General features: G+C 38.2%; 1 protein-coding gene and 1 non-coding gene across 2 annotated transcripts in view; both read right to left on the bottom strand.

The window, feature by feature from the left end:
* Positions 1-24,848, bottom strand: part of HERC1 (HECT and RLD domain containing E3 ubiquitin protein ligase family member 1) — a 172,181-nt gene extending 147,333 nt beyond the window's left edge. The window contains exon 1 of the mRNA XM_054716166.1: positions 24,830-24,848. The gene's annotated coding sequence lies outside the window, so the exon portion shown is untranslated. The remainder of the gene's footprint in view (positions 1-24,829) is intronic.
* On the bottom strand, positions 4,361-4,467 carry LOC114230679 (U6 spliceosomal RNA). Its single transcript, XR_003616646.1, has one exon. It is a non-coding gene; the product is annotated as a U6 spliceosomal RNA (small nuclear RNA).

The following is a 24,848-nucleotide window of genomic DNA, read 5'->3' as shown; positions in this document are numbered from 1 at the left end:
GACCTGCACCCCATTGGAGATCCAGAAATTAGGGCATCTAGTGGTTGGTGTGAAACGACACCAGATTTCAACCACTCTCATAAGGGACACATTCAAGAGGCAGACTCAGTGAGCGCCAAAGCCCTACTGGAACAAGTCCCGCCCTAGAAACATGTCTCCAGCACAGCAATTCTTCCTTTATAGACACAGCGGGTCCTCACAGCCAATTGGCCTGGAGGTCAATTCCTCCCAGTGACACCAACAACAATCAAGACTTAACTACAACAAGGCTGTACACACAGTCCACTAAGGGGTGCACCAAGAGCATCCACCTCAGGTAACTGGGAGGCTGACCCATTGAACCAATAGGACACCTAGTACACAAAGCTACCCAACCAACTCAGGGAAGCAGCGAAAATGAGGAGGCAAGGAAACAGATCCCAAACGAAAAAAATGGAGGAGAACAAATGAATGGACATAGAGTTCAAAACCACGGTTATAAGGTTTTTCAAGAATTTCATGGAAAAGGACGATAAATTTAATGAGACCCTCGAGGATATGAAAAAGGACCAACTAGAAATGAAACATATACTGACTGAAATAAAAAATATTATACAGAGACCCAACAGCAAACTAGAGGAACGCAAGAATCAAGTCAAAGATTTGGAATACAAAGAGGAAAGGGACACGCCTCCATAAAAACAAGAAGAGAAGAGAATTCAGAAAGTAGAAGATAGTGTAAGAAGCCTCTGGGACAACTTCAAGCGTACCAACATCAGAATTATGGGGGTGCCAGAAGAAGAAGAGAGAGCAAGACACTGAAAACCTATTTGAAGAAATAATGACAGAAAACTTCCCCCACCTGGTGAAAGAAATAGACTTACAAGTTCAGGAAGCGCACAGAACCCCAAACAAAAGGAATCCAAAGAGGACCACACCAAGACACATCATAATTAAAATGCCAAGGGCAAAAGACAAAGAGAGAATCTTATAAGCAGCAAGAGAAAAACAGTTAGTTACTTACAAGGGAGCACCCATACGATTATCAGCTAATTTCTCAACAGAAACTATGCAGGCCAGACGGGAGTGGCAAGAAATATTCAAAGTGATGAATAGCAAGAACCTACAACCAAGACTACTCTACCCAGCAAAGTTATCATTCAGAATTGAAGGGCAGATAAAGAGCTTCAAAGATAAGAAAAAGCTAAAGGAGTTCATCACCGCCAAACCAGTATTATATAAAAAGCTGAAAGGTATAATTTAAAAAGAGGAAAAAGAAGAAAAAAGTAAAGATAAAAATTATGAACAACAAATACATACCTATCAACAAGTGAATCTAAAAGTCAAGTGAATTAAAAATCTGAAGAACAGAATAAACGGTGAGCATAATAAAATCAGGGGCATAGAATCGGAGTGGATTGATAATTCTCAGGGGGAAAGGGGTGTCTGTGTCGGGGGGACGGGAAGAGACTGGACAAAATCATATACCTATGGATGAGGACAGCGGGGGGGAGGTAAGAGCAGAGGGGGGGGTGGGAACCGGGTGGAGGGGAAATATGGGGGGGGAAAAAGGAGAAACAATTGTAATAATCTGAACAATAAAGATTTATTAAATTAAAAAAAAAAAAAAGATGTTGCATGCAGCCTCAGCTGGTAAGCAAATAGGCAACAGGAGTGAAAATCTTCTCTTGGAGAAGAAGAAAATCCGATCTACTGGCCGTGTTTTTAATAAGATGACAGTAGCTTAAATGCCTGGATAGAGGAAAGAAGGCTATTAATGCCTCTCATAGAGCAAACGCAGGGACAAGTTAAAGAGCTCCTCTCTTTGGGGAATAGTAAAGCATTACGCTCAGATTTGAACGTCAGAGATGGTTGAAATTGAATCTGTCTTGTGTGTTGTACACATTGTAAATAAATTTGACTTGGGGAATGAAAAAAAAAAGGATGCATTTCAAAAAACAAATTTGACAGTAATTAACAGTGAATTAGAGAACTGGAATAATATAGTTAGGATACTAATGAACTAAACCAATAATGAGATTCAAAGGAACAAACAAAAACCAAGCTCTGAATGTTTAAGGGAGAAATCTTTCATTCCTTCAAGAAACAAACAATTCTTAAGCTACTTTAAATGCATTAGGGCAATGAGGAAAGAGTCTCAGCTCTTCTTAGTCAGTAAAGTAACAATATCAACACACAACAATGCACAAACAATACAATTATAATACTGCCCCATAAAGATGGTTGTAAAAATTCACAACTAAAATATTAGCAAGTGGTTAATTTTAAAAGTTAACAATAAAATTTTATCTTTAAGACATTAAATTTAAAACATTAGAAAGCTTTAAGTTAACATTTTAAATATTAAAAGATTAACACATGAAATGTGAGTGGTGTTTATTTCAGAAATATAATGATGGTGCAACATAAGCAAGTCTATTAACATTATCAAACACATGTCATACTGTGAAATGTTAAAAAGGCATCTGATAAAATCCAACATCCATTTCCAATAAAAATCTATTAATAAGGCAAGAATAAAGATTTTCTTTTTTAAATGAATAAAAGTTGCAAAACAAAAGAAAAACACAAGTAGCACTGGCTCATGGAGTCAAATGCAAGAAAAGAGTGCACATTTCACCACTATTATTGATGATAAAATTAAACAAAAAAATAAGTATTATATATTCTAGAAACTGTTATTTGCAGGTGACATTATTAAATACCTAGATAACCCATCAGAGAATCTGCCTAAATATTAAAAACAAAAGCACTGTGAAGTAGTTGATTACAAAAAAAAAAAAGTAGTTGATTACAGAATAAATAAAAATCCAAACTCAGGGGTCAATGGGGGACAATAGGGGACATAAGTAATACTTTTAACAATGAAGATTAAAAAAAAAAAAACCAAACTCAAAAGTATCTTGCTCTATGTAATCATGTCCCCAGAGCCACAATCCAACTTCAAGGTGGTTTCACACTATCATGACCCTGCTGATCAATTGCCACTGAACATAGTTAAAACAGAAAATAGGAAGATGGCAAACTCTTCAGGGCAAGGTTTTCAAAACAAAAATAGTTACAATTTTTGCAGAACTGGACAAAGAATGAAGAAAATTACTAAAGCAGAACCAATCTTCAAATCATCCTGGAGCTAGCATTAATTTCTCCATGGCTCAATTTGCTTATCTGTAAATGGGAGGGTAATAAGAGAACCTCTACGGTTACCATAAGGGTTAAATGAGAATAACAAATGAAATTCTTAGAATCACTGCTTGAAACAAAGTGCACACTTAATAAATGTAAACTGCTATTGTTCATTATTGCTATCTCTACTATATATTGGTTGCACATATATGCAGAGATGTATTATAAAAGTTTTTTTTAATTTTAGAAGGACCACCCCCCCACCCCTAAACTCATAATAGTGATTGCCCAGGAGGATGGCAGGTGTCAAAGAGAACATCAACTTTGTGTTGTTTCCATTCTTTCATTTTTAAAATGGTCACATAAACGTGACAAAATTATAACACCTGTTAAATGATGGTAGAAAAAACATAGGGTCTTTTTTTATTCTCTGTACTTCTCTTCAGTCTTAAAATTTTTCTCAAGGAAAGGAAAAACAAAAAAGCTTATATGATCATATTGTTTTCAATTACAATACTGGTAATCTAAAGTTATCACCTTGGCCAGGTAGCTCAGGTGATTGATTGGGCATCATCCGGCTCACAGAAAGGTTGGTGGTTCAATCACCTGTCAGGGCACATGCCCGGGCTGCAAGCTCAATCCCCATTAGGGGGCGTACAGGAGGCAGCTGATGGATGTTTCACTCTCTTATAGATGCTCTTTCTCCCTTGTCTCTCTCTCCAAAAAAATCAATTAAAAAAATCTTTAAAAAACAATTATCAGTCACATTATTTTAATTCAGGAGATAGAAAAATGCAAAGATATCCTTATAATGGATTTGTTTTTATAAACAGCATTTTAACAACAAAAAAATCCTAGCATCTCTAGTGTTGATGTCCCACAACTGCTCAAAAACAAAGTAAAACTGTTTATTTCATCAACTACTTTCAGTGTAGTTCTTATTATCAGGAACAGTTAAGTTGGGGCAAGTTGCACTTACTAATAACTGATTTATTTTTTCATTTTCCCTGAAACTCCAAGATTGTATATAATATTCACATAATTTATATCTATATATTCAACCAACCAACATTTTCTCTTTTTTTTTTGCATTTTTATTTTATTTTATTTTTAATTTTTTTATTGATTAAGGTATTACATATGTGTCCTCATCCCTTCATTAACCCCCCAAACCTCCTCCCCACTGATGCCCTCATCCCCCTGGTGTTCGTGTCCATTGGTTAGGCTTATATTCAAAAATATGGAACGCTTCACGAATTTGCATGTCATCCTTACGCAGGGGCCATGCTAATCTTCTCTGTATCGTTCCAATTTTAGTATATGTGCTGCCGAAGCGAGCACCCAACCAACATTTTCAAACCTTAATGTCTTAAGTCACTTTATCAACCTCCTTCCTACTTTAGCTACAAAAAAGACAAGTATGATTCAGTAAATATTAGAATGGAATCAGGAAATTAAGATGATAATACTTAAGAAATGACCTTGGGGAAAAACCACTTACACTCCCTAGGACTTGTCTAAAAAATGAGATTCAAATGAAATAATCTTCAAAGTCCCTTTCAGTTCTAAAACACTATAAGCATTTATATTTTAAATAAAACCCAAATGTCTGATAACATACAAAATTTGATCTTATTGCATTCTAACCACTTCTGGAAAGAACAGAAAAAGTGCAGAAGATATTGCTGACTTTTCAAATCTCTTCCCAGATATAGTCCTAATAGCAGAGTAGATTGAATGTGCACTTCCAGGAGGTAAGTGGTATCCCAAACTAAGTAGTACATTTTAAGCAACAAATTACTCTAAATTCCTACAATCATGACTTTTAACTTCATAATATATGGCATGCTTTTAAATAAAATAATGTTTCCTACATACTACTGAGAATTTAAAACTGAAAAGTTAAATAACTTACCTACATAAAACTGAGATTACCAGAAGATGCCACACTTCTACCCTGGAATAGCTAGGATTTCTCCCTCCCCTCACCCCCAGTCTCCAAGCCCAACTTCAGCAGTTGGAGAAAAAAAGATAAAGGAGTAATCATCCATTTCCTACTTGAAAAATTTAATGAACCCTCACAAATTATAACATTTAAGGATATAGCAATAGGTTCTTAAAGCACAAGTTTCTGCTCTACAGAGTTTAAAACCCTGGTCAATTTTCTTAGTCACGAACAATTGCATTTTACTGTGGTTTTGTTCAAACCTTATGTTCGTTTCTATAATTTGGTAGACAAAAGTCCCTGTTTAAAATCAATCTGAAGATAATTTGTTTGCCCATTTGAACCACCAGTAAACACAGGATTTTTTTTTAAACTAAATCTAGTTCACAACTAAAGGGAATCATCACTTAAGTCCATTCAACAACAAATACATTTTCCAACAGTGACATCTTATGCAATTTTTAAAAATATGTTTTTATTGATTTCAGAGAGAGGAAGGGAGAGGGAGAGAGAAACATCAATGAGAGAAAATCATTGATTGGCTGGGCATCAAGCCCAAAACTTAGGCATGTGCCCTGACCGTGACCTCCTAGTTCATAGGTCAATGCTCAATCACTGAACCATACCAGCCGGGCATCTTATGAAATTTTTAAGAAATGTTTCATTCTATACATGATTAAGGGTACTAAAATATGAGTAAATTTGAAAGATTAGAATTTAAAATTCACAAACCTTTACTGAGCACCTACTAGATTTCAGATCTTTTAAATTATCATAAAAATCTGTAAGATAGTTAATAACACCATGGAACACTTAAATTTTTCTTTTTCTTTCTCAATTACAGCAGACATACAATACTATATTAGTTTCAGGTGTACCACATGGTGACTAGACATTTTTATAACTTACTAAGTATTCCCTCCAGTAAGTTGCTTATCCATCTGACACCCTATATAGTTATTACAATAGTATTTATTATATTCCCTATGCTGTGCCTTATATCCCCATGACTATTTTTATAACTGGCAAGTCCTTCTTAATCTCTTCACATTTTTCATCAATCTTCCCAACTTCCCTCCCATCTGGCAACCATCAATTTGTTCTCTGTATCTATGAATTTCTGTTTTGTTTGTTCATTTTTTTTTTAGATTCCACATATAAGCAAAATCATATAGTATTTGTCTTTCTCTGACTTATTTCCAATTAGCATAATACCCTAGAGGTCCATTCATGTTGTTGCAAATGGCAAGATTTAATTCCTTCTTACTGGTGAGTAATATCCCACTTGATGTATGTGCCACCTACCTCTTCTTTTATCCATTTGTGTATCAATGGACACTTAGGTTGCTTCCTTATCTTGGCTACTATCAAGTTGCAATAAACATAAGGATACATATATTTTTTTGAATTAGTGTTTTGGATTTCTTCACATAAATACCCAAAGTGGAATTGCTGGGTCATATGGTAGTTCTACTCCTAACTTTTTGAGGAACCTCCATACTATTTTCCATAGTGGTTATACCAATTTACAATGCCACCAAGTGTCCAAGGGTTCCCTTTCTCCACATCCTGACCAACAGTTGTTGTTGATTTATGGATGACAGCCATTCTGACAGGTGCGAGGTGACATCTCATTATGTACTTCCCTTGTGATTAGTGATGTTGAACAACTTTTCATGTCTATTGGCTATCTGTGTGTCTGTCTATTCAAGTCCTCTGTCCACTTTTTAATCGCATTGTTTATATTTTTTGTTAAGTTGTATGAGTTCCTTATATATTTTTGATGTTAACACCTTATCAAATGTATCATTGACAAATATCTTCTCCCATTAGGTTTTCTTTGTGTTATGCTGATGGTTTCCTTTGCTGTGCAAAACTTTTTACTTTGATGTAGTCTGATTTGAGTAGTTTTTCTTTTGTTTACTTTGTCAGGGAGACACATCCAAAAAACTATTACTAAGAACAATGTGGAAGAGTTTACTGACTACGTTTTCTTCTAGAAGTTTACGGATTTTACATTTAAGTCTTTAATCTATCTTGAGATTATTCTTGTATATGATGCAAAACAAGTGATCCAGTTTCATTCTTTTACATGTATCATCTAGTTTTCCCAAAATCAGCTATTGAATAAACTGTCTATAACCCCATTGTATGTCCTTGCCTCCTTTGTCAAATATTAATTGACTATATAGGCATGGGTTTATTTCTAGGCTCCAAATTCTGTTCCATTGACCTATGTGTCTGTTTTTATGCCAATATCATGCTGTTTTGATTACTACAGTCTTTTTTTTTATTATTGATTTCAGAGAGGAAGGGAGAGGGAGAAGAGATAGAAACATCAATGATGAGAGGGAATCATTGATTGGCTGCCTCCTGCACGCCCCCTACTAGGGACCGAGGCCGCAACCCGGGCATGTGCCCTTGACCGGAATTGAACCTGGGACCCTTGAGTCCACAGGCCGACGCTCTATCCACTGAGCCAAACCAGCTAGGGCTGATTACTACAGTCTTGAAGTATAGTTTGATATCAGTAGCATAATATCTCCAACTTTGTTCTTTCTCAAGATTGCTTTGGCTATTAGAGTCTTTTATGGTTACATATACACTTATGGAATATTAGTTCTAATTCTGTGAAAATTGCTTTGGTATTCTGACAGAGATTGCAGTGAATCTGTTGGTAGCTTTGGGTAATAGGAACATTTCAATTATATTAATTCTTCCTATCCATGAGCCCGGTATTGTTTTCTAATTATTTGTATCATTTTCAATTTCTTTCTTCAATGTCTTATACTTTTCTGAGAACAGGTCATTTTTAACTCCTTGGTTAAATTTAGTCCTAAGTATTTTATTCTTTTTGATGCAATTATAATTGGGACTGCTTTTCTTCATTTCTCTTTCTGATAGTTTATTATCTACACTAATAAAAGAGAAAGATACAAACTGGCCATACCTTTGCGACTCCCACCAGCCAATCAGGAGTGAGTATGCAAATTAACCCAACAAAGATAGTGGGTTAATTTGCATACACAGGTGCTCAGCAGCCAAGGGCGGGACACTTGCATCGTCACCATGGAGACGATGCAGGCGTTTCGCACCGCCCCAGCCGCTCCAGGCCTCTGGCAGCGTGGGAAGGTGGAAAGGCAGCTCCGGGCGGAGCAAAGGCAGAAAGGCAGCTCCAGGCCAAAGCAAAGGCTGTGCCGGCGGCCAGGGTAAGGAAGGCCCATTCTGCACGAATCTTCGTGCATCAGGCATCTAGTTCCTATATAAAAATGCAACCAATTTCTGGATGTTAATTTTATATCCTGCTACTTTACTGAATTCATTTATTAGTTCTAACAGTTTTATGGTCGATTCTTTAGAGTTCTCTATATATAGTATCATGTCATCTGCAAATAATGTAAATGTTACTTCTTTTTTCCTAATTTGGATGCCTTTTATTTCTTTTTCTTCTCTGACTGCTGTGGCTAAGAGTTCTAATACTATGTTGAATAAATGTGGTAAAAGTGGACATCCTTGTCTAGTTCCTGATTTTAAAGAAAAAATTTCAGCATTTTAACAGAGTATGATGTTAGCTGTAGGTTTGTCATATATGGCCTTCATTATGTTGAGGTACATCCCCTCTATCCCCATGATGATGAGGTGTTTTCTTGGAGGGAAGGGGCTTGTGTGTGTTTTTTATCATACACTAGAGGCCCAGTGCACGAATTCATGCACGGATGGGGTCCCTCAGCCTGGATAGTGATTGGGGCCAATTGGGGCCATCTCGCCCAGTCCAGATTGGCCAGATCTCAGCAGCAAGCTAACCTACCAGTTGGAGCATCTGCCCTTTGGTGTTCAGTGCTCATCATAGTGACTGGTCAAGCAGTTTTGCTACATCAATAATTAGAACTAGTTGAAAACACCAGGAAGCAGATATGCTTATTCAGCAAATAAAGAACAATGGACAAAATCAAATCAAACTAATCGAATCGAATCATCAACTCACAATCCTAATAAACCAGCTAAATACTGGCAAAGAAAAGAAAAACCTGCAGCTGTTTTATTTTGTTTTGAATTTACAGTAAGGTTATTATCACTAAAGGCCAATTGTTCTTTTTTCCACTCATGGTCCAATGCACAAATCGAAATTTAATTGCATAAATAAAAGTACCAAGTTCACCAATGACAAGTGGGACTGGAAAAATTACCAAAAGACTGGAAAATAAACCAAATAGCACTATTACTATCTTTCTAAACTGAAATAAATGAAGGAAGCGGGAGGATTTAAGCATAGGTGTAGACTTAATACTTCCTACAAGAGAATTTATCAAATTATGAAGTTTCTAACATTCTCTAGGTCAGTGATAGGCAACCTTTTGAGCTTGGTGTGTCAAACTTCGCCAAAAAACTGAGCATAACTCAGGTAGTGTGTCACTTTGAGGAAAAAATGTTTCATCCTCAGGAGCAGCAGATGTTTCATCCTCGGCATGCGGCCGCCTCAGCAGCCGCCTCAGCGGCCGCGTGTCATCAGAAATGGCTACGCGTGTCAGTGCTGACACGTGTGTCATAGGTTCGCCATCACTGCTCTAGGTGAAGAGAGCAGTAATAGCAGTTAACATTATCTTTTTTTTTCCTTTCCAGGTTTTATTTGAGCATTTCTTAGCAGTTAACATTCTTTGAGCACCTTCTATACGGCAGGCACTAGTGCTAAATACTTACATGTGTTATCTTAACATCAGAACAACTCTATGAAATAGGTACTAATATTATTCCCATTTGCTAGGAAAGGAAACAAAAAGACACAGAGAGGCTAAATAGTTTAATCCAAGGTCACAATGGCAGTAACTGAGAGTAAGGGGAAAGAAACTAAAGTCCACCAATAAGAAACTGGTTAAATAAATTATACATATACACTGACATTCAAGGCAATCATTAAAATGAATGAGGAACATCTGTAATTATCTGGAATATACTGAATTGGAATAATAACCATGATATTGATATATTAAGTTCATCAATTCTCAGCCTTTCGGCTAAGATCAGGTACAGTGTGAATGAATCAAAATAATAACTTTTTTTTTTTGTCAGATTGGCAAAGAATATATTTTTTGGTGTGCTGCAGAATTTTAGTAATTAGTTTGTGTGTGCCCTGAGGTGAAAAGGGTTGAAAATCGATAATCTAAGTCTTATGGGCCTATGGTACTTCTGGAATTTATCAGCAGCAACCTTATTGCAGAAGCGCTCCAGCTCACTGAGCTCCAAACAGAACTAGTTTTATCTTGTGTACAAATACCCTTTCCTGCCTTCCTACTCTGAAGTCAAGAGTCAAACCAACAGATGGCACAACACAAGAGAAAGGGTGGTGATAAGGAGGCAGTTGCAAAAGAGCACCATGGCAAAAGAAAATAACACAGAACTAAAAGATACTAAGAATACAATATTCAGCAATTCCTTAGATTTTTGCAAAACAAAGTCGCATATACTATAAAGTGAAGTTATTCTATGAATTTGCATCTGACTTCATTCCCTCATACAAGGTATCTAAGAATTTTGATAGTCCCACTTAACAACTCAGACCAATTTAAATGAACCAAAGCAATTCCAACTACCCCAAAATGAACAAAGGAAACAGGAAATACCGTAAACTTTTATTAACATTTCACTAAGGCTATGTTACATCAGCCTTTTCAGAAGCTACCAAACTTTCTTTTTTGACCTCAGAAAAGTAAAGCTCCCCACCTCTATGCTAATCTACAGTATCACTTCAGCCTAACTAGTAGGTTTTAATTAAAATACTGGTTTAAAAAAGATTACAACGTTGCTATTAAAATTATAATTTTAAACTAAATTATACGTATTTCTTTAAAATGCTCAGGCTTTCGGTTTAACAAACATTAAAAACATGCTAATTATAACAAGCCATCTTTGCCCTTTCATCATGCCACGTATATTCTACTTCCAGATTAAGCAACTTTCCAATCACTTATTTAAGAAATTAAGCCCATAACACCATACAATGCAGACATCTACAACTCACATTCTGGCAGTTTTGACAGGAATAGCAACTTTCTTTATGTATAGATCTTCATAAAAGAGGGTCTGGCAACTCAGGTTATTCATGGGCTCTTTCTGTAGGTAGCTACCTCTCTCCTCTGTGGAAGTTTGTCAAATGGTATAATATCTACCCTGCCTATTTCACAGAGGTATTATAAGATCAACTAAGAAAATGTTTACCAAAGTACTTTGTAAACTGAAAGGCAATATACAAATGTAAATCATTATTATTTCACAACTTGTTTGTACTTTAGACAGGTGGCAGACTAAACTTGCTCCTTAATACCATTGGGTTTCAAAGTCTACCAAGAAAAACTTCCTATTTCAGAGTATAAAGATTCACTAATCTTTACTTTTCTATAGAAAAGTCCAATACTTATACCAATTATTGTTCTCTTCTAACATCTATTCCCCGTCTTTGGAAGAACAGAATTAGAAACATTCTTTTACAAGTCAAAGCAACATGCAGCACCTAAAATTCTAACTGTAATTGTGAGTTTCTGAACACCTATATCCTACCCATATGACATTGCTTGGCTAGGATTTTAGATCAGCTAAAACCATTGAACTGAGGCTGGCCATTTGCATGTTCTGCCCCCCACAATTTCCACCAACACCCACCTTGTTTCTGAATTCTAATCCAGGCTTCACCACTTACTAGTGTGATCTTAGGCAAGTTACTTAACCTTTCTTGTGCTTTAATTTCCTTATCTGCAAAGTAAATTAGTTAAACGTGGCTTAAATAATAGACAGTTCAACCAGATTTAAACATAGTCCAAATGAAAGTGCTTAGAATAGTGACTGGTGCACAGTAAATGCTCAATAATATTACCCATTATTATTCCTTTACGTGTGCATCTATCTATTCCACCATACCACCTTCACTAAATTATAGAAACCTCTCCATCATTCTCCATAATCCCTTCTTTTCAAAGAAATGAGCAATTTTGAGGAAATAGAAACTATCCTATATAATAATAGACAAATATGCAAATTGACCATACCTCCGACACACCCACAAGCCACGCCCACCATCCAATCAGAGCGAGTATGCAAATTAACCCAAACCAAGATGGCTACAGCCACAGAGAGCAAGGTTTCCTAGGTAACAGAGGAAGCCAAGCTTTCTGCCTGCCCTGGCCAGGCCTAAGCCTCCACTCAAGCTACAAAGTTTCAGTTATAGAAGGTAAACAAATTCAAACAAATGGCGGCAGAATGGAGCTTGAGAGAGCAGGCCAGGGTTGCCGGCGGCAACAGGGGAAGCAAAGCTTTCTGCACACCCTGGCCAGGCCCACCCGCTTAAGGCAACAAAGTTTCAATTATAACCCCAACACAAGTGGCTGCCGGCCTGCCGAAGGAGCCCCAGGCTTGGCTCTGCTCCAGGCTACAAAGTTTCAATTGTAGAAGGAAAATAAATTCCAGATACCAGGGCCTCTGCTTGGGTTGCCAGGGGGCGTGGCCGGCCTGCAAACCACCACAGGCCCCTCACTCAGGCCGCCCCACACCCCAAGGGAACCCCCACCTGATCCGGGATGTCCTTCAGGGCAAACCAGCTGGCCCCCATCCCTGTACCAGGCCTCTATCCTATCTAATAAAAGAGTAATCTGCAGATTGATCATCACTGCAACACACAATATCACTGCCCCCATGTGGTCAAAGATCCTGCCCCCATGTGGACACAAAATGGCCACCACAAGATGGCCAGCAGGAGAGGGCAGTTGGGAGGCACCCGGCCTTCAAGGGAGGGCAGTTGAGAGGGACCAAGCCTGCAAGGGAGGGCAGTTGGAGGTGATCAACCCTGCAGGAGAGGGCAGTTAGCGGTGACCAGGCCGGCAGAAGAGGGAAGTTGGGGGCAAACAGGCTGGCAGCAGAGTGGTTAGGGAGTGATCAGGCTGGCAGGCAGAAGTGGTTAGGGGCAATCAGGAAGGCAGGCAGGCAAGCAGTTGGGAGCCAGCAGTCCTGGATTGTGAGAGGGATGTCCGACTGCCCGTTTAGGCCCGATCCCACTAGGATCGGGCCTAAACGGGCAGTCGGACATCCCTTGAGGGGTCCCAGATTGGAGAGGGTACAGGCTGGGCTGAGGGACAAAACCCCCCTCCGTGCACGAATTTCGTGCACTGGGCCTCTAGTAACCATATAATTGACAAAATTTCATTATACTATATATAACTGGATACTTGGTTGTATAAGAAAGTTCAATGATAACCTTATATAAAAGATACTAGCTCCCAAATGGTTTTAAATTATAGTAACACACAAATAATATAATCTTCCTACCTCTAGATTAGGTTATCCTATATTTCTAATACAGCAAAGCTGCTTCCTTGAAGTGTATCATATAAAATTGCTCATGGCCAAACAGTTTTATGGTATAGTGACTAATAGGCCAAACAGTTTTATGGTATAGTGACTAATAGGAAAGGTCTTAAAACATGGCAAAACTTAAAAGGCTCCTATAAATGCTACTCTGTTCATTTTTTTAAAAAAAAAATGCTACTCTGTTCATTTTTTTAAATGCTTTTTTTTAAAAAAAAAAAAATGCATTTGGAAAACAATGCATTCCCCCCAAAATCAAAATCAACAGAGACTTTAAATCAAGAGTTTAGAGTGAGGAAAATATTCCTTTGCCAAAGCAAGAGAAAATATTACTATCAACATCACTACCATTATAATTAGACGATAAACAAGGAGTATCTTAAACTCTACAACAAGCACAAGAGCTGAACTCCAAGCTTATTTTTTACATATCACGTAACACATCCTATGCATAATTAAGTGTTCTTGATATTATAAATTCTAAAACTTAACATTTCACATGTGAATACCCAAAGTACTGTTGGGTTGTTTAACTGACTTAATAGTTTTCCTTTGGCTTAAAACCTTAAAAAGATAATTTTATTCCATAGACAACTTCCTAGAACTGCATCTGGCTTACTATGGGCCAGGGTCTTTCTAGGCACTGGAATGAACAAGACATGTAAGGTTCCTGCTCTCATGAACTTTACATTCTAGTGAGGAAGACAAATAATAAATAGACAAATAAGTCATTAAATTTCAGGACACATAAATGCCATAAAAAATAAAGCAAGAGAGACAAGGAGGCGAGATAGATGACCACTGTTTTCTATAGTGTGATCGTTGGAGATCTCTCTAAAGAGGTCGACTCGGAGAACCCCTCTGAATGATGTAAGGAAGCAAGCAAAGACCTGAGGGAAGAACACTCCAAACAGAGTGAAAACAAATATTAAGCCCTGGGAATGCACTTAGCATGATCAAAAAAATACAGGGAAGTTCAGTGTAGCAGAAGTGTAGTGAATAGAGAACAGTAGGCAGGAACTAACTATATCATGCAGAAACTTGTACGCCATGGCTAGGAATTTGGCCATTTTAATTGTAAAATATTAAATAAAAGAGTGGTCTATCTGATTGATTAAAAAGCTCATCCTAGCTATGAAGTGCATAATAGACTATGGGAGGTCAAGTGAGAAAGAAGGGAAACCAGTTAAGAGAATATTGTAATTATCTAAACAGATGAGGAGGTGGTTTAGACCAGAATATTAAGGTAGAGATAATGAGATGTGAACAGATTAAAAATATATCCAAGAGACAGAGCCAAGAGGATGTGCTGATGAGCTGGTTATAGGGTATAAAGAGAATTACAGATGATATCTAGGCTTTTGGCCTGAGTGGCTAATAAATGGTCCTGCCTTTTACTAAGAATAGTTTCATAGGAAATGATGATGGTAGAAATCACACCTTCTGTGTTGTGCAAGTTTAGTTTGAGATGCCTACCAGAGAGACAAGTGAAATGTGAAACAGACAGATGAACTATGACACTGGACCGCAGGGTCTTCAGGTCTAGGCTGAAGATATACAGATAGTTTTTAAAGCCAAAGAAATAGATAAACATAGATTGGAAAGACTTTTTTATTTAATCTTCACACCAGCCTTATAGGAAGCAACTATCATTATTCCCATTTTATAGATCAGGAAAACTGAAGCTAAGAGATTGGGACTTGTCCAACATCGCTCTGCTAATAAATGGCAGAGTTGGGAAAAAAACACCCAGATCTGACTACAATGGCCATGAACTGGTGTTCATCATTGGAACCACAGAACTTCACGTGAATACTGGAGTGAACCTTTTCTCAATTCTCCCAAGGATGGTACATAACTAGTCCCATTCTAGATGCACTGGAGAAAAGTCTATTCTTTACATACAATGAGTGTCCAAATAAACATTAGGGTTTAGTTCTCTCATAGAACGCCAATTGAGAAAACCCTGTCCTATACTATTAGGTCTATTATTATTCCATTACTATGATGACAACGACTAGGAATCATTTAAAATGAGAAAGAGAGGGAAGGCAGGGGAGGTTGAAGGGGGGAAGAAATCAACCAATGAATTCATATGCATATATGCATAACCCATAGACACAGACAATAGGGTGGTGAAGGCCTGGGGGAGAGGGGAGAGAGAGGGCAATGGGGGGAAAAAATGGACATATGTAATACTTTCAACAATAAGGATTTATATTAAAAATAAATACATACATGCATACATACAATAAAATGAGAAAGAGCCCAGCCAGCATGGCTCAATGGCTGAGTGTTGACCTATAAACCAGGAGGTCACAGTTCGATTCCCGGTGGGGGCACATGCCGAGGTTGCGGGCTCGATCCTCAGTGGGGGATGTGCAGGAGACAGCCAATCAATGATTCTCTCTCATCATTGATGTTTCTTTCTATGTTTCTTTCTCTCCCTCTCCCTTCCTGTCTGAAATCAATCCTATCCTATATAATAAATGCCTAATATGCTAAGTGTTCATTCAACAGTTCGACCAGTCGCTATGACGCACACTGACCACCAGGGGGCAGATGCTCTGACTGGTACGTTACCTTGTTGCTGGGGTCCAGCCGGTCAGGACTGGACAAGACTGGCTGGACACTCCCTGGAGCCCTCCAGTGGCCCCTCCCCAGCTGGCCAACCTCCTGGGGTCCCTCCCTGATCAGCCGGCCCCAATCAACCCCAATTGCTGGGCGAGACAGCCCCAATCAGCCCCCATTGCCCTGACAGGGACTGGGTGAGACAGGCTGGACACGCCCTGGACGAATCCATGTACCGGGCCGGTTTCGGCCTGATCCCCACAGGCCACGCCGAGGGACTCCCACAGGTGCACGAATCTGTGCACTGGGCCTCTAGTAAGAATGTCTTTTTTAAAAATAAAATAAGATTGATAGACAAAATAAGTAACCATCCTGTGATGTTTCATAGCCTTCTCTTTGTAACCAGTAAAACGAAGTATTATTTGGGTTTTTATAGCACCAAAGATGATTTCACTTTAATTAAGACTACACCAGACCTCTATTGGATCCATTCACAATCAACATTCAGCATCTGTTTTCCTGAGAACATCAATTCATCAGAAAACTACAATGTCAGGTCCTCCAATGCAAGAATCTGTTTTTGCATTGTGTTCCAAGCACCTAAACAGTGCCCTTTCTCAGAAAGAACCTAAATTTCCAGCATCCCTGGATAGAGCTTGTTACCTTATAAGATAAGGATGTTTTTCATGTTAGTTATTGGCAGCACTAAAATCTGTGTATCCTAATTCAGAACTTTAAACTCTCCATTTAATCTTCCTAAAATTGGCCTTCTTTCTTCTGGAAACATAAAAGGTTCCAGATATGGCCATTAATGGTCAAAAAAACTCCCATACCATGGTGTCAATATATCTTGTGTATACTGTTCAAAATAACTAGCATACAATGTGAACCAATAACTACTATATCATACAAACTCTAAAGAAAAAAATATTCTCCTTACAATTTCAGTTATCCTGTTAAACTCAAGTATTCTTTCTGAGCATGGATATTATGAATCAATGCAGCACCTCCATTAAATGCAAAAGGTTTCAAATGAACAATCCTGTCTAGACCAGAAATTGCATTCCAATCGATTTCATCTGCACAAAATAACCTACATGTATCAGTGCAGTATTAGTGGACAATGAATTTCATTTTCGAGTTACAAGAACCTGCCAACCGCAGGCATTAAGTCTTTCCCACAATGGGTCACTAAAAAGACTACAGAGCATTTTTTAAAATCAGTTACCTCTGGTATAAAAAAAAAACATATTGTAGAGAAAACAAGTTCTCTCATACATTACTTGTAGATATGCAAATTAGTACAATACTTCTGGAGAAAAACTTGGCAATACCTAACAAAACTACATATGCACTTAACTTTTGACCCAGCAATCCCACTGATATGAATCTATCTTAAAGGTACACCTCTAACAAGACAAAAATACATTTGCACAGGTCATTTTTTGCAACATCTATAATCTATAGTAATAAAAGGATAATATGCTAATTAGACCGGACGTCTTCCGGACATCATTCCAGATGTCCTTCCTGACAAAGGCGGGACGGAAGCCGGCTGGGGTCCCGGGTGCCTGCGGGCAGCCCAAGGGAAGCCAGCCCGGGTCCTGGGCACCTGCCGGCGGCCGGAGGAGGGAAGGAGCCAGGGTCCCGGGTGCTGCCGGCAGCCAGAGGAGAGAAGCCCGGGTCCTGGGTGCCAGAGGGAAACCAGTGCCAGCAGCCAGGGGAAGGAAGGCCTACTCTTGCACGAATTTTCATGCATCGAGCCTCTAGTTGCGTATAATTGCAAAACACGGGAAATAACCTAAATGCCCATCAGTAGAAGAATAGTTAAAATAAATTAGGATACATCCTCACAGTAGAGTAGGATACAGCTATAAAAGAAAAAAAGTGAAGAATACTTTTTAAATCTCTCTTCAAAAGAATGAACTGATTTGAAGTGATTTCCAGAATATACTGTACTGTTAAGTGATAAAAGTAAAGTTCAAAAGAGTATTACATGTCACTCTTCATATAAAAAATAGAGAAAAGGTAAACAGCTTGGCAGTTCCTCAAAAAGTTAAAGTTACCACATGACCCAGCAATTCCACTTTAAGTTATATATACAAGGAAATTGAAAACATATGTCCACATATAACCTTATACATGAATGTTCACAGAAGTATCATTCATTATAGCAAAAAAAGAAAAACCAACCCTAGCCGGTTTGGCTCAGTGGATAGAGCATCGGCCTACAGACTGAAAGGTCCCAAGTTCGATTCCGGTCAAGGGCATGTACCTTGGTTGCGGGCACATGCTCAGTAGGGGGCATGCAGGAGGCAGCTGACCGATGTTTCTCTCTCATCGATGTTTCTAACTCTCTATCCCTCTCCCTTCCTCTCTGCAAAAAATCAGTAAAATATATATATTTTTTAAAATGTCCATCAATTGATGCATGAAACAAAATGTGGTATATTCTTACAACAGAATATCATTCAGCCATTAAAAGGAATAAAGCACTGATACATGCTTCAACATGGAATAATCTCAAAAAATTATGCTAAGTGAAAGAAGCCATGCACGAAAGTCCACATATTATATGATTCCACTTACATGAAATGTCCACAATAAACAATTCCATAAAAAAAGAAAGTAGATTAGTGGTTACCGGGGACTGGGGAAGGGGGAATGGGAAATAACTAACTGCTTATGGGTACAAGAATTTCTCTTGGGGATGATGAAAATGTTTTGAATTAATGGTGATGGTTGCACAACCTTGTGAATATACTAAAAACCACTAAATAGTACACTTCAAAAGTGTGAGTTTTATGGTATATGAATTGTATCTCAATTTAAAAAATTATATGAGAAAAAAGAAATATAAGAAAACACGCACAATCTGTTCATTTGTGTAGAAGAAATAGAGGAAGAATAAACCAGAAACTTAAGAGACTGGTTAATAACTACAGGACATAGAAAACAGGTGGGGAGCAGAGGGGATGGCAATAGGGTAGCAGGAATAAGAAGTAATACTTTTCTAAGTATATCCTTTTATGTACTCATGTTTAGTTGCAGTAATGTTTCATATAACAATGTAAATATACAAATAATGAAAATCAACCAGGACTGGGGGAAACCCAAAATAGAAAAGAGTAAGAAAAGAACTTAACTGCATTACAGATTAATAACATAATCATACTAAAAGGAGTGGGGAAGAAAAAAACAAACTTGGGTAACTTTGGAAAACAGTATTTTGAGTCAGATACTGTAAGGCCAAAGACACACACCAAAAAGCTGTATACAAATACTGCATTTAATTAGCAACTATGTTTCTCACAAGAACATGGGTTAGCAATCATAACTACTTGATGTGCATCCTAAAAGTGAATAAATAAGTTAGTATACTACAGATGAGAGCAAGGTTTCTCACTTCAGAAAAAAAAGTTATAAGATTAGGAGACAAGTTGGAATGAACCTTGTGGTGTTGGACTGGAGTAGAGTTCATACTACTATATATAGAAAAAAATGTGTGTATGCATGGATGGTTTAGTATATAACATATTATCTCCTAGCTCTGTCCTCTGAGGGCCTAGGAATAATGACACCCCAATGAGCACACCTAGCATCCAGATCTCGATTTAAATTCTATTCTCCAATAAAAGGAAGCAAAGCTCCTTAGAGAGAGAAGTGGTTGATGACAGGAAAGATACAAAATAAGCATGGAATAGTCTGTGGTGCCAGGTTATAAAACAGTGCTCAAAAAAGGGTGAAGGACAACATGAAAGAGTTCCTAATGGCCAAAACTGAAACAATGTGAGCAATAAAATATTACTACTGGATTATAATATGTAGAATAATTACCCACGAGATCATACTTATATAAATAAATAACTGAATATAATGAAGAAGGGACATCTCTTCCTTACAGAAGAATTCCAATAATAAATGCAAAAGGAATGAGGGAAATACAAAATCGACATTAGGCCCAGCGATGTGGTTCAATGGTCAAGCATCGACCTATGAACTAGGAGGTCACCATTCAATTCCTGGTCAGGGTACATGCCTCGGTTGCAGACTCGATCCCCAGTACGGGGCGTGCAGGAGGCAGCAGGTCAATAATTCTCTCTCAAAATTAATGTTTCTATCTCTCTCTCCCTTTCTCTTCCTCTCTGAAATTAATTAAAAATCTATTTTAAGAAAAACACACAACCTGTCAGAATGGCTATCATCAACAAATCAACAAAAGACAAGTGCTGGCAAGGATGCAGAGAAAAAGGAACCCTTGTGCACTGCTGGTGGGAATGCAGACTGGTGCAGCCACTGTGGAGAACAGTATGGAGTTTCCTCAAAAAACTAAAAATGGAACTCCTATTTGACCCAGTAATCCCATTTCTAGGAATATACCCCAAGAAACTAGAAACACCAATCAGAAAGGATATATGCACCCCTATGTTCATAGCAGCACAATTTACAATAGCTAAGATTTGGAAACAGCCTAAATGCCCATCAGCAGATGAGTGGATTAGAAAACTATGGTACATCTACACAATGGAATACTACGCTGCTATAAAAGAAGGAATTCTTACCATTTGCAGCAGCATGGATGGAACTGGAGAGCATTATGCTCAGTGAAATAAGCCAGGCAATGAAAGAAAAATACCACATGATCTCACTCATTTATGGAAAATAAAGAACATTATAACCTGATGAACAAAAAGATACAGAGGCAGCGAAGCATTGAACAGACTGTCAAATTACAGTGGGAAGGCTGGGGAGTGTTGGGGAGGGGGGTAAAGAGATCAACCGAAGGACTTGTATGCATGCTAATAAGCACAACTAATGGAAACAAGACACTGGGGGGGTGGGATGAGGGCATGTGCCAGGGGGTAGGGGAGGCTGGGGAAGGTCAAGGGGGAAAAAAAGGAGATATATGTACTACTATTTGTAATACTTTAGACAATAAAATAAAATTTAAAAAAAAAAGAAAAAAACACAAAATTACCATTAGGCAAATGCCACAGCAATAACTGTTGCAGAAAAGACCCACCAACAGTTGCTAAAATCACTGAGAGAAAGTTTGAGGAGAAACAATATATCTCAAAGTATAAAGAATAGTAACTTTACAGTAGAGAATCAGCAGAGGCCACCTTAACCAAGTCATCAAGGTTAAAATGTCACTAGCAGTAAGATACATCAACACCATGTACCCTCTAATATGATACACTGAGAAGGACAGATCACTTCTGTGGTTTCTTGCAAACACACATAACCTCAACCTAATCATTAGAAAAATATCAGAGAAGCCCAAAATGAAAAAAAAATTCTACCAAATAACTGACCAGTACTCATCATGTCAAGGTCATGAAAGAAAAGAAAAAAATAAACTCTAGTTTAGTTAATAGTAGTATACCAATGTTAATTTCCTAATTTTGATCATGGTACTATGGTTATGTAAGTGGTCAACATTAGGAGATGTGTGAAAGGTATATAGAAACTGTACTATTTTTGCAACATTTCTATAAGTCTAACATTATTTCAAAATAAACAGCTGAAAATAAATAAAAGCCATCAATCAATCATCTTATTCAATTTCCTTTTTCCCTGCTCAGGGATCTCATCTGGAATTTAATATTCCAATTAACTTAGAGGGCCCAGTAAGTGACAGTAAAACAAACTAAAATCATAAAAATAGCCCGGCCGGTGTGGTTCAGTGGTTGAGCGTCAACCTATGAACCAGGAGGTCACGTTCAATTCCCAGTCGGGGCATATGCCCAGGTTGCGGGCTTGATCCCCAGTGTGGGGTATGCAGGAGGCAGCCAATCAATGATTCTCTCTCATCACTGATGTTTCCTCTCTGAAATCAATAAAAATATATATTAAAAAAAAAAAGAATGTAACTCCATCATCCTTCCTTCTCTGCTAAACTCATAAAAATAACATCTGGCACCTCAAAAATTAATTGCATACTTTATGTTCCCTTATAAATGTTTTTATCAAAAATATTTGCTAGCTGCTGTGACTTTACTGGCTTTGCAAACTTTTTTTAAATGACATGAGCAACTTTTTATGTTTTCAACATCATGATAATCTGCAGTGTGTGCATGTAAGAACGCATTTCATTTGTCTGTTAAACCAAAGCTATAATTACATTTAAAAAATTATCTACAATAGATTATAGCATTTTTCACTTATTATTACATAGTTGTTCAACTATAAAAATTAGTTTTGTTTCACAAGCTAATTTGCTTTGTTTTTGGTTAATCCTCACCTGAGGAAATTTTTCTATTGATCTTTTGGAGCAGGCATCCTCAAACTACGGCCCATGGGCCACATGCGGGTGTTTTTTGCCGTTTTGTTTTTTTACTTCAAAATAAGATATGTGCAGTGTGCATAGGAATTTGTTCATAGTTTTTTTTTAAACTATAGTCTGGCCCTCCAACGGTCTGAGGGACAGTGAACTGGCCTCCCTGTTTAAAAAGTTTGAGACCCCTGTTTTAGAGAGTGTGGAAGAGAGAGGAAAAGAGAGAGAAACACATTGACTGGTTGCCTCCTGCACGCGCCCCAACCATGCCCTGGACCACGGAGGAGCCTGTAACCAAGGTATGTGCCCTTGACCAGAATCGAACCAGTAACCCTTTGGTTTGCAAGCCAACACTCTATCCACTGAGCCAAACTGGCTAGGGCCTCAATTTGCTTTTATCCTAACACAAATGTCTCTCCATATTCCAAACCGCAGTCGTTGTTATTTTAAGTTCTGAAAATCTGAATTTTAAAAAACAAGTGTTCAATGTACCCAGTCCTCTTTTTTTTGTTTCAAATATCAAGAAAGCCATTTAGTCTTTCTTAGGGAAAAATGCTTGGGATAATTGAATTGTATGGCTATTTACGATGTGCATCCTCTACTTGACCAATCCAGTTCAATAAACAACACAGTCTTCTAAATTTCTTTAATCAAATGGGATTTTTAGTACACATTTATATCAATAAGCAGATTAAGTGGTTGTTTATATTTGCTCTCTCGTCCATGCACCACCTGGATGTCTATATTGAGAGTGAAATACCTACATGACCAGCAAATGAATGAGAAGTGTCATATGCAAACAGTATGACTAGAAATTTAAGAAACAAAGTGATAAGAACCTTAGGAAAGCAAAATTCCTAAAAGTGTAGAATTTCAAGAGGCCTTAATAGGCCATTTAATCCATTCCAATGACAACCCCAGACAAATGACAATCTATCCTAATTTTAAAAGCCTTTAGATTTCCAACTTCCCTAGATTCTGCCACTTAATCCTATCATGTGATTGGGGGAAATATTACAAGACTATTCTTTGCCCTACCTAATACTTTATTTTCTCAAATGACATAATTATTCTATATAATAAAAGCTTAATATGCAAATTGTCCCCTCGGCTGGTCGTTGGACCAGGAGTTCGACTGCTCTCTATGACTTGCGCTGACCACCAGGGGGCGGTGCGGAACATGGCAGGTGGTAGTGGAGGCGCTGCCAGCCCCAATGGGCCCTGACAAGAGTTGGACTGTGGTGGGATGGTGGAGCAGGTGAGCGGGCAGCACCAGATCAAGGCAGGTGCAAGCGGGACCTGATCACCCCACCAATTGCCCCACAGACGGCGACCAGCCGCAGAGGCAGGGGGTGGGGATGGTGGAGCAGGTGAGGGGCAGCGCCAGGCCAAGGCAGGGTGCCAGGCAGGGCTGCAGGGCTGCAAGGCTGGGGGCGCAAGCTGGAGCCCTATCTCCGCAGGCCACCCTGAGGGACCCCACCCATGCATGAATTTGTGCACCGGGCCTCTAGTGTGTGTGTGTGTGTGTGTGTATATATATATATAGTCAAGGATGTACCAGTGTGGCTCAGTGGTCGAGCGTTGACCTAAGAACCAGGAGGTCACAGTTCCATTCCCAGTCAGGGCACATGTCCAGGTTACGGACTCTATCCCCAGTGGAGGGCGTGCAGGAGGCAGCCTATCAATGATTCTCTCTCATCATTGATGTTTCTATCTCTCTCTCCTTATCTCTCTATAATCAATAAAAATATATTTTTTAAAATAAAAATAAATAAAATCAAGGAAGTCATATACATGTGCAAACAGGCACCTAGGACACTCAATTTTGCTAGTATAAACACACGCTATAGAAAAACCTACATAATCAAAGGCACACATTCACCCCATCCCAATCACAAAAGCACTATGAAACAAACAATGTCACGTAACTATTTTGGCCTAAAAATAACCAATGGAAATCAATTTTATAAACCTCGAGGTAAACAGGTTTCTTCCCTCTATGAACACAGTTTATTTGCTTTCCAAAACACTGCTCCTTTTCACCATCCACCTCAGGCACAACTGCAAAAACACATAATGTACAAGGATCCAAGCAGATACTTTTTTAATGTTTGATTTTTAAAACCATTTAGCTAACAATCATTTAAAGAGATAGGCCCAATGAAAGAGAGAGTGATGACAGAGTCCAACCAGTGATAATGAACAAGTAACTAGATTTAACCAAGCAGGCCAAAGATGTGACTCAAATAAAACAAATCATTTTTGCAATATATATAAAATGGGAAAGACCCAATCAAGGATGAGCCAGGTACTATTTGAAAAAATTAAGTGTCTGTTAGAAATTCACCAAAATGTTAACCATGAAATGTTATCTCTGGAAATGGAATTACAATGATGCGTTAGTTTGCTCAGGTTTGGTATTCCTACTATTCTGATTATCCGTATTTAACACAGTATTACAGATATTTTAAAATTAAGGCAAATTATGTCCCGGTGCTTCACAGCTCTCCAGGATGGAAAACACATCTTTTACATAACCTCCTGGGAAATGTGGTACCTACCAGCTCCTGTCTTCCTCCG

The sequence above is a fragment of the Eptesicus fuscus genome, chromosome 5 (genome assembly GCF_027574615.1).
Source record: "Eptesicus fuscus isolate TK198812 chromosome 5, DD_ASM_mEF_20220401, whole genome shotgun sequence".
In the NCBI taxonomy this organism is placed as follows: domain Eukaryota; kingdom Metazoa; phylum Chordata; class Mammalia; order Chiroptera; family Vespertilionidae; genus Eptesicus; species Eptesicus fuscus.
This window is presented reverse-complemented; position numbering and strand designations above follow the sequence as displayed.